Source organism: Oncorhynchus masou, chromosome 27, assembly GCF_036934945.1.
Source record: "Oncorhynchus masou masou isolate Uvic2021 chromosome 27, UVic_Omas_1.1, whole genome shotgun sequence".
NCBI lineage: Eukaryota > Metazoa > Chordata > Actinopteri > Salmoniformes > Salmonidae > Oncorhynchus > Oncorhynchus masou.
The window spans coordinates 36,108-48,330 of NC_088238.1; the positions used below are offsets into that span (position 1 = coordinate 36,108).

The 12,223-nt window shown below is 40.2% G+C and overlaps 1 pseudogene; it reads left to right on the forward strand.

Annotated features, from left to right (window-relative positions):
* The first annotated feature begins 11,503 nt into the window (after positions 1-11,503).
* The window catches only part of LOC135515548 (serine/threonine-protein kinase B-raf-like), a 306,564-nt pseudogene continuing 305,844 nt past the window's right edge, over positions 11,504-12,223 (forward strand).

Sequence of the window (12,223 nt, forward strand, 5' to 3'; positions counted from 1 at the left end):
ACCAGAGCCCAATTCCCTATATAGTGCACTACTATAGACCAGAGCCCTATTCCCAATATAGTACACTACTTTAGACCAGAGCCCAATTCCCTATATAGTGCACTACTATAGACCAGAGCCCTATTCCCAATATAGTACACTACTTTAGACCAGAGCCCTATTCCCTATGTAGTGCACTACTTTAGACCAGAGCCCTATTCCCAATATAGTACACTACTATAGACCAGAGCCCTATTCCCTATATAGTGCACTACTATAGACCAGAGCCCTATTCCCAATATAGTACACTACTTTAGACCAGAGCCCAATTCCCTATATAGTGCACTACTATAGACCAGAGCCCTATTCCCAATATAGTACACTACTTTAGACCAGAGCCCTATTCCCTATGTAGTGCACTACTTTAGACCAGAGCCCTATTCCCAATATAGTACACTACTTTAGACCAGAGCCCTATTCCCTATATAGTGCACTACTTTAGACCAGAGCCCTATTCCCTATGTAGTGCACTACTTTAGACCAGGGCCCTATTCCCTATATAGTACACTACTATAGACCAGAGCCCTATTCCCTACATAGTACACTACTATAGACCAGAGCCCTATTCCCAATATAGTACACTACTTTAGACCAGAGCCCTATTCCCTATATAGTGCACTACTTTAGACCAGAGCCCTATTCCCTACATAGTACACTACTATAGACCAGAGCCCTATTCCCTATATAGTACACTACTTTAGACCAGAGCCCTATTCCCTATATAGTACATTACTTTAGACCAGAGCCCTATTCCCTATATAGTGCACTACTTTAGACCAGAGCCCTATTCCCTATATAGTGCACTACTTTAGACCAGAGCCCTATTCCCTATATAGTACACTACTATAGACCAGAGCCCTATTCCCTATATAGTGCACTACTTTAGACCAGAGCCCTATTCTCTATATAGTACACTACTTTAGACCAGAGCCCTATTCCCTATATAGTGCACTACTTTAGACCAGAGCCCTATTCCCTATATAGTACACTACTTTAGACCAGAGCCCTATTCCCTATATAGTGCACTACTTTAGACCAGAGCCCTATTCTCTATATAGTACACTACTTTAGACCAGAGCCCTATTCCCCATATAGTACACTACTTTAGACCAGAGCCCTATTCCCTATATAGTCCACTACTTTAGACCAGAGCCCTATTCCCTATATAGTCCACTACTTTAGACCAGAGCCCTATTCCCTATATATTGCACTACTTTAGACCAGAGCCCTATTCCCTATATAGTACATTACTTTAGACCAGAGCCCAATTCCCTATATAGTGCACTACTATAGACCAGAGCCCTATTCCCAATATAGTACACTACTTTAGACCAGAGCCCTATTCCCTATGTAGTGCACTACTTTAGACCAGAGCCCTATTCCCAATATAGTACACTACTTTAGACCAGAGCCCTATTCCCTATATAGTGCACTACTTTAGACCAGAGCCCTATTCCCTATGTAGTGCACTACTTTAGACCAGGGCCCTATTCCCTATATAGTACACTACTATAGACCAGAGCCCTATTCCCTACATAGTACACTACTATAGACCAGAGCCCTATTCCCAATATAGTACACTACTTTAGACCAGAGCCCTATTCCCTATATAGTGCACTACTTTAGACCAGAGCCCTATTCCCTACATAGTACACTACTATAGACCAGAGCCCTATTCCCTATATAGTACACTACTTTAGACCAGAGCCCTATTCCCTATATAGTACATTACTTTAGACCAGAGCCCTATTCCCTATATAGTGCACTACTTTAGACCAGAGCCCTATTCCCTATATAGTGCACTACTTTAGACCAGAGCCCTATTCCCTATATAGTACACTACTATAGACCAGAGCCCTATTCCCTATATAGTGCACTACTTTAGACCAGAGCCCTATTCTCTATATAGTACACTACTTTAGACCAGAGCCCTATTCCCTATATAGTGCACTACTTTAGACCAGAGCCCTATTCCCTATATAGTACACTACTTTAGACCAGAGCCCTATTCCCTATATAGTGCACTACTTTAGACCAGAGCCCTATTCTCTATATAGTACACTACTTTAGACCAGAGCCCTATTCCCCATATAGTACACTACTTTAGACCAGAGCCCTATTCCCTATATAGTCCACTACTTTAGACCAGAGCCCTATTCCCTATATAGTCCACTACTTTAGACCAGAGCCCTATTCCCTATATATTGCACTACTTTAGACCAGAGCCCTATTCCCTATATAGTACATTACTTTAGACCAGAGCCCTATTCCCTATATAGTGCACTACTTTAGACCAGAGCCCTATTCCCTATATAGTGCACTACTTTAGACCAGAGCCCTATTCCCTATATAGTGCACTACTTTAGACCAGAGCCCTATTCCCTATATAGTACACTACTATAGACCAGAGCCCTATTCCCTATATAGTGCACTACTTTAGACCAGAGCCCTATTCTCTATATAGTACACTACTTTAGACCAGAGCCCTATTCCCTATATAGTGCACTACTTTAGACCAGAGCCCTATTCTCTATATAGTACACTACTTTAGACCAGAGCCCTATTCCCCATATAGTACACTACTTTAGACCAGAGCCCTATTCCCTATATAGTCCACTACTTTAGACCAGAGCCCTATTCCCTATATAGTGCACTACTTTAGACCAGAGCCCTATTCTCTATATAGTACACTACTTTAGACCAGAGCCCTATTCCCCATATAGTACACTACTTTAGACCAGAGCCCTATTCCCTATATAGTCCACTACTTTAGACCAGAGCCCTATTCCCTATATAGTGCACTACTTTAGACCAGAGCCCTATTCCCTATATAGTGCACTACTTTAGACCAGAGCCCTATTCCCCATATAGTACACTACTTTAGACCAGAGCCCTATTCCCTATATAGTCCACTACTTTAGACCAGAGCCCTATTCCCTATATAGTGCACTACTTTAGACCAGAGCCCTATTCCCTATATAGTGCACTACTTTAGACCAGAGCCCTATTCCCTATATAGTGCACTACTTTAGACAAGAGCCCTATTCCCTATATAGTGCACTTCATTAGACCAGAGCCCTATTCCCTATAGAGTGCACTACATTAGACCAGAGCCCTATTCCCTATAAAGTTCACTACTATAGACCAGAGCCCTATTCCCTATATAGTGCACTACTTTAGACCAGAGCCCTAATTCCCTATATAGTACACTACTATAGACCAGAGCCCTATTCCCTATAAAGTGCACTACTATAGACCAGAGCCCTATTCCCTATATAGTGCACTACTATAGACCAGAGCCCTATTCCCTATATAGTGCACTACTATAGACCAGAGCCCTATTCCCTATGTAGTGCACTACTTTAGACCAGAGCCCTATTCCCTATATAGTGAACCTTTCTATAAAAGGAACAGGGTGGCATTTGGGAAGAACACTGATATTACTGGGCTCCTCTCTCTCTGTCCTCGCTGTCTCTCTCTCTCTCTGTATCTCTCGCCGGCTCTCTCTCTCTCTCTGTATCTGTCGCTCTCTCTGTATCTCTGGGTCTCTCTCTCTGTATCTGTCGCTCTCTCTCTCTGTATCTCTCGCTGTCTCTCTCTGTATCTCTCGCCGGCTCTCTCTCTCTCTGTATCTGTCGCTCTCTCTGTATCTCTCGCTCTCTCTCTCTCTCTGTATCTCTCTCTCTCCTCGCTGTATCTCTCGCTGTCTCTCTCACTGCCTCTCTCGCTGCCTCTCTCTCGCTGTCTGCCTCTCTCTCGCTGTCTGTCTCTCTCTCTGTATCTCTCTCTGTGTAATATCCTCTGTCCCAGAGAGCTGGTCTCTTCTGGCTGCTCATCATGAGACCAGAACACTCATTTAACACCATGGCAGTTAAGCCAGAACCATAATCTTGATTATGTCCAATTTAATTCATTTGACATAATCCAAAAGATAGGTTTCAGTACGTGAAGGTAGGACTTGTAAGATGTGTTTTTGACTATGCCCCCCCCCCCCCGGTGTGCACTCAGAATGGGTCAAAGGAGAGATGAGGAGATGCAGCCGTTCTACACTGAACAAAAGTATAAATGCAACGTGATGTTTTGGTTCCGTGAGCTGAAATGAAAGATATCATAAATGTTCCAGACGTACAGAAAGCTTATTTCTCTCCAATGTTAGACTCAAAATGTGTTTACATCCCTGTTTATTGAGCAGTTGTCCTTTTCCTGAGAACACATCCACCTGACAGGAGTGGCATATCAAGAAGCTGATTAAACAGAATGATTTGTTACACAGGTGCACCTTGTGCTGGAGACAAAGGCCACTCTAAAATGTGCAGTTTTGTTACACAACACAATGCCAGAGATTTCTCAAGTTTTGAGGGAGTGTGCAATTGGCATGTTGACTGTTGGAATGTCCAGAGCTGTTGCCAGAGACTTGAATGTTTATTTCTCTACCATAAGCCACCTTCAATGTTGTTTTAGAAATTGGCAGTACGTCCAACCGGCCTCAATACCGCACAACCACGTGTATGGTGTTGTGTGTGCAAGCGGTTTGCTGATGTCAACGTTGAGAACAGAGTGCCCAAAGGTGGCAGTGGGGTTATGGTATGTGTAGGCATAAGCTACGGACAGTGAAAACAATAGCATTTATCAATGGCAATTTAAATGCACAGAGATTTCGTGACGAGATCCTGAGGCCCATTGTCATGCCATTCATCCTCCATCACCTCATGTTTCAGCATGATAACGCACAGCACCATGCCACTAGGATTTGTACACAATTCTTGGAAGCTGAAAATGTCCCAGTTCTTCAATGGCCTGCATATTCACCAGACATGACACCCATTGAGCATGTTTGGGATGCTCTGGATCGACGTGTACGACACTGTTCCAGTTCCCGCCAATATCCAGCAACTTCGCAACAGCCGTTGAAGAGAAGTGGGACAACATTCCAACCGGCAACAATCAACAGCCTGATCAACTCTATGGGAAGGAGATGTGTCACGCTGCATGAGGCAAATGGTGATCACACCAGATACTGACTGGTTTTCTGATCCACACCAGATACTGACTGGTTTTCTGATCACACCAGATACTGACTGGTTTTCTGATCCACACCAGATACTGACTGGTTTTCTGATCCACACCAGATACGGACTGGTTTTCTGATCCTTACCAGATACTGACTGGTTTTCTGATCCACACCAGATACTGACTGGTTTTCTGATCCACACCAGATACTGACTGGTTTTCTGATCCACACCAGATACTGACTGGTTTTCTGATCCACACCAGATACTGACAGATACACACCACCACTACCACTACCATCATTAATTATCAACAATACTATACCACCACTACCATCATTAATTATCATCAATACTATACCACCACAACCACTACCATCATTAATTATCAACAATACTATACCACCACTACCATCATTAATTATCAACAATACTATACCACCACTACCATCATTAATTATCATCAATACTATACCACCACAACCACTACCATCATTAATTATCAACAATACTATACCACCACTACCATCATTAATTATCAACAATACTATACCACCACTACCATCATTAATTATCATCAATACTATACCACCACTACCACTACCATCATTAATTATCAACAATACTATACCACCACTACCACTACCATCATTAATTATCAACAATACTATACCACCACTACCACAACCATCATTAATTATCAACAATACTATACCACCACTGCCATCATTAATTATCAACAATACTATACCACCACTACCATCATTAATTATCAACAATACTATACCACCACTACCATCATTAATTATCAACAATACTATACCACCACTACCATCATTAATTATCATCAATACTATACCACCACTACCATCATTAATTATCAACAATACTATACCAACACTACCACCATTAATTATCAACAATACTATACCACCACTACCATCATTAATTATCAACAATACTATAGCACCACTACCATCATGAATTATCAACAATACTATACCACCACAACCACCATTAATTATCAACAATACTATACCACCACTACCATCATTAATTATCAACAATACTATACTACCACTACCACCATTAATTATCAACAATACTATACCACCACTACCATCATTAATTATCAACAATACTATACCACCACTACCATCATTAATTATCAACAATACTATACCACCACAACCACCATTAATTATCAACAATACTATACCACCACTACCATCATTAATTATCAACAATACTATACCAACACTACCACCATTAATTATCAACAATACTATACCACCACTACCATCATTAATTATCAACAATACTATACCACCACAACCATCATTAATTATCAACAATACTATACCATCATTAATTATCAACAATACTATACCACCACTACCATCATTAATTATCAACAATACTATACCACCACTGCCATCATTAATTATCAACAATACTATACCACCACTACCATCATTAATTATCATCAATACTATACCAACACTACCACCACCATCATTAATTATCAACAATACTATACCACCACTACCACAACCATCATTAATTATCAACAATACTATACCACCACTGCCATCATTAATTATCAACAATACTATACCACCACTACCATCATTAATTATCAACAATACTATACCACCACTACCATCATTAATTATCAACAATACTATACCACCACTACCATCATTAATTATCAACAATACTATACCAACACTACCACCATTAATTATCAACAATACTATACCACCACTACCATCATTAATTATCAACAATACTATACCACCACAACCATCATTAATTATCAACAATACTATACCATCATTAATTATCAACAATACTATACCACCACTACCATCATTAATTATCAACAATACTATACCACCACTGCCATCATTAATTATCAACAATACTATACCACCACTACCATCATTAATTATCATCAATACTATACCACCACTACCACTACCATCATTAATTATCAACAATACTATACCACCACTACCACAACCATCATTAATTATCAACAATACTATACCACCACTGCCATCATTAATTATCAACAATACTATACCACCACTACCATCATTAATTATCAACAATACTATACCACCACTACCATCATTAATTATCAACAATACTATACCACCACTACCATCATTAATTATCATCAATACTATACCACCACTACCATCATTAATTATCAACAATACTATACCAACACTACCACCATTAATTATCAACAATACTATACCACCACTACCATCATTAATTATCAACAATACTATACCACCACTACCATCATTAATTATCAACAATACTATACCACCACAACCACCATTAATTATCAACAATACTATACCACCACTACCATCATTAATTATCAACAATACTATACCACCACTACCACCATTAATTATCAACAATACTATACCACCACTACCATCATTAATTATCAACAATACTATACCACCACTACCATCATTAATTATCAACAATACTATACCACCACAACCACCATTAATTATCAACAATACTATACCACCACTACCATCATTAATTATCAACAATACTATACCAACACTACCACCATTAATTATCAACAATACTATACCACCACTACCATCATTAATTATCAACAATACTATACCACCACAACCATCATTAATTATCAACAATACTATACCATCATTAATTATCAACAATACTATACCACCACTACCATCATTAATTATCAACAATACTATACCACCACTGCCATCATTAATTATCAACAATACTATACCACCACTACCACCATTAATTATCAACAATACTATACCACCACTGCCATCATTAATTATCAACAATACTATACCACCACTACCATCATTAATTATCATCAATACTATACCACCACTACCATCATTAATTATCATCAATACTATACCACCACAACCACTACCATCATTAATTATCAACAATACTATACCACCACTACCATCATTAATTATCATCAATACTATACCACCACTACCATCATTAATTATCATCAATACTATACCACCACAACCACTACCATCATTAATTATCAACAATACTATACCACCACTACCATCATTAATTATCAACAATACTATACCACCACTACCATCATTAATTATCAACAATACTATACCAACACTACCACCACAACCATCATTAATTATCAACAATACTATACCACCACTACCACTACCATCATTAATTATCAACAATACTATACCACCACTACCATCATTAATTATCAACAATACTATACCACCACTACCAACATTAATTAAACTGATATCATTACCATCACCCCTACTACTCGCACCACTACTATTAGCAATAATAATCACAACCATAATAATAATTAAGTTAATTATTCAATGTCTCTCGGGCTTTGGGAGGCAAATACATATTAGTCTGCAAGAGGAGCCGTTGCTCTATGAGCATTTGTTGTTTTTCCTTCTAATAACATCAAATGTGGAATAAATGGAGTCATTTCTACGAATAATGAATCTCTTGGTGAGGAAATATTTATCACAGTAAAGGAGAAAGTGCATCTCTGTCTCTACCTCCCCTGTTGTGCAGTGACCACATACACGCTCCTCTTTGGGGAGCCATGTCTTTTTATGTCTGCCGGTTTCTATGTCAATCGGAGGTCACTCTGCCTGTACTTGGTAAGGATCTGTCTCTGCTTCGTATCTCTGACAGAGGAGAGATAATCCATTCAATTTCAATTGAAGGGGCTTTACTGGCATGGGAAACACGTGTTAACATTGCCAAAGCAAGTGAAGTAGATAAAAAACAAAAGTGAAATAAACAATAAAAGTTAACAGTAAACATGACACTCACAACAGTTCCAAAAGAATAAAGACATTTCAAATGTCATATTATGTATATATATATACAGTGTTGTAACGATATGCAAATGTCATATTACATATATATATATATATATATATATATATATATATATATATATATATATATACAGTGTTGTAACAAAATAATAGTTGAAGTAAAAAGAGTAAATAAATCAGCATAAATATGGGTTTTATTTACAGTGGTGTTTGTTCTTCACTGGTTTCCCTTTTCCTGTGGCTACGTTGGTCTCCATATAAATATACAGTGCCTTGCGAAAGTATTCGGCCCCCTTGAACTTTGCGACCTTTTGCCACATTTCAGGCTTCAACATTGGATCATTCAGAGATCCTCACTGAACTTCTGGAGAGAGTTTGCTGCACTGAAAGTAAAAGGGGCTGAATAATTTTGCACGGCCAATTTTTCAGTTTTTGATTTGTTAAAAAAGTTTTGAAATATCCAATAAATGTCGTTCCACTTCATGATTGTGTCCCACTTGTTGTTGATTCTTCACAAAAAAATACAGTTTTATATCTTTATGTTTGAAACCTGAAATGTGGCAAAAGGTCGCAAAGTTCAAGGGGGCCGAATACTTTCGCAAGGCACTGTACCTATATCTATCCTACCATGCCTTTCTAAGGTCTTCGAAAGCCAAGTCAACAAACAGATTACCGACCATTTCGAATCTCACCATACCTTCTCTGCTATGCAATCTGGTTTCAGAGCTGGTCATGGGTGCACCTCAGCCACGCTCAAGGTACTAAACGATATCTTAACCGCCATCGATAAGAAACATTACTGTGCAGCCGTATTCATTGATCTGGCCAAGGCTTTCGACTCTGTCAATCACCACATCCTCATCGGCAGACTCAACAGCCTTGTTTCTCAAATGATTGCCTCGCTTGGTTCACCAACTACTTTTCTGATAGAGTTCAGTGAGTCAAATCGGAGGGTCTGCTGTCCGGACCTCTGGCAGTCTCTATGGGGGTGCCACAGGGTTCAATTCTTGGACCGACTCTCTTCTCTGTATACATCAATGATGTTGCTCTTGCTGCTGGTGAGTCTCTGATCCACCTCTACGCAGACGACACCATTCTGTATACCTCTGGCCCTTCTTTGGACACTGTATTAACTAACCTTCAAATGATCTTCAATGCCATACAACTCTCCTTCCGTGGCCTCCAATTGCTCTTAAATACAAGTAAATCTAAATGCGTGCTCTTCAACCGATCGCTACCTGCACCTACCCGCCTGTCCAACATCACTACTCTGGACGGCTCTGACTTAGAATACGTGGACAACTACAAATACTTAGGTGTCTGGTTAGACTGTAAACTCTCCTTCCAGACCCATATCAAACATCTCCAATCCAAAGTTAAATCTAGAATTGGCTTCCTATTTCGCAACAAAGCATCCTTCACTCATGCTGCCAAACATACCCTTGTAAAACTGACCATCCTACCAATCCTCGACTTTGGCGATGTCATTTACAAAATAGCCTCCAATACCCTACTCAACAAATTGGATGCAGTCTATCACAGTGCTATCCGTTTTGTCACCAAAGCCCCATATACTACTCACCATTGCGGCCTGTACGCTCTCGTTGGCTGGCCCTCGCTTCATACTCGTCGCCAAACCCACTGGCTCCATGTCATCTACAAGACCCTGCTAGGTAAAGTCCCCCTTATCTCAGCTCGCTGGTCACCATAGCATCTCCCACCTGTAGCACACGCTCCAGCAGGTATATCTCTCTAGTCACCCCCAAAACCAATTCTTTCTTTGGCCGACTCTCCTTCCAGTTCTCTGCTGCCAATGACTGGAACGAACTACAAAAATCTCTGAAACTGGAAACACTTATCTCCCTCACTAGCTTTAAGCACCAACTGTCAGATTACTGCACCTGTACATAGCCCACCTATAATTTAGCCCAAACAACTACCTCTTTCCCTACTGTATTTAATGTATTTATTTTGCTCCTTTGCACCCCATTATTTTTATTTCTAATTTGCACATTCTTCCATTGCAAATCTACCATTCCAGTGTTTTACTTGTTATATTGTATTTACTTTGCCACCATGGCCTTTTTTTGCCTTTACCTCCCTTATCTCACCTCATTTGCTCACATCGTATATAGACCTGTTTATACTGTATTATTGACTGAATGTTAGTTTTACTCCATGTGTAACTCTGTGTCGTTGTATGTGTCGAACTGCTTTGCTTTATATTGGCCAGGTCGCAATTGTAAATGAGAAATTGTTCTCAACTTGCCTACCTGGTTAAATAAAGGTGAAATTAAAAATTAAAAATACTCCTCGCCTGGAGGACGAAACAACGCCACCTGCTGGAGGAGACAGATTTTGGGCCAAATTACCCCTCTCGGTTCGCCTTTTCATCTCTCTCTGGTCTAGCTGAGATTTTAACTATTGGAGTTAAAATCTCAGCTAGAGTTTGGTTTGCCTGTCTGTGTATGGTGGTAGACCTACAAAGGTTGGTGCTCTACATTTGTTTTATGGTGAATGTTTTTTTTGTATTTTGTTGGGAAGCTTTTTTATTTTGCAAGTGCACTTGATGCCTATGTAATTGGACCAGCTACTAATCAGTAAGCAAAACCATATGCGGTCACTGAAACAAATTAAATACTCGCTATTGACATAATAAACCAATAGAAATAGTCACTGACACAGAAAGGAGGAAAGTGGTACCCTAATTTCCTCGTGTACCCCAAAACCATCACATCCCGGTGGGGTGGTTTACTACCCAGCTACATTTCTTGAATCTGTCTCCCCCTCCTGTCTCCTCTCCTCGATTATTTTCCACTCAGCTGATCGCAGTTTAAAATGGCGGCGTTGAGTAACGCCGAGTCCCCACCGCCCGTCTTCAACGGTGACACGATGGACCGAGACCCGGAGCGGGAGCGGGGACTGGAGGAGCTGGGAGCCTGCCTGGACCCCGCCTGTTCGGTGGGGATCCCGGAATGTCCGCAGGACGAGGAGGTATGGACCGGGGAGACGGGGGTGAAGCTGGGCATGACGAGACGGGGGTACCGAGTGGAGGTTGCTGGATGGGGATCTTTAGGAAACACCGGCTGTAATATGGATCGTGGGGATGCATTGCAGGGGGCGAGATGATGCACTAAAATGGAAATGATTTCCATCACTAACGTGTCCTTCGTCCTCTTTGTATTTGCCGTTATTCCTTAAGGTGCATTTTGCGTTAGACTACATCGATCACGTTAGATTTGTGTAATAGTACGCTGACGGCAATGTTTATTTCAGGCCTGCCTATATTTC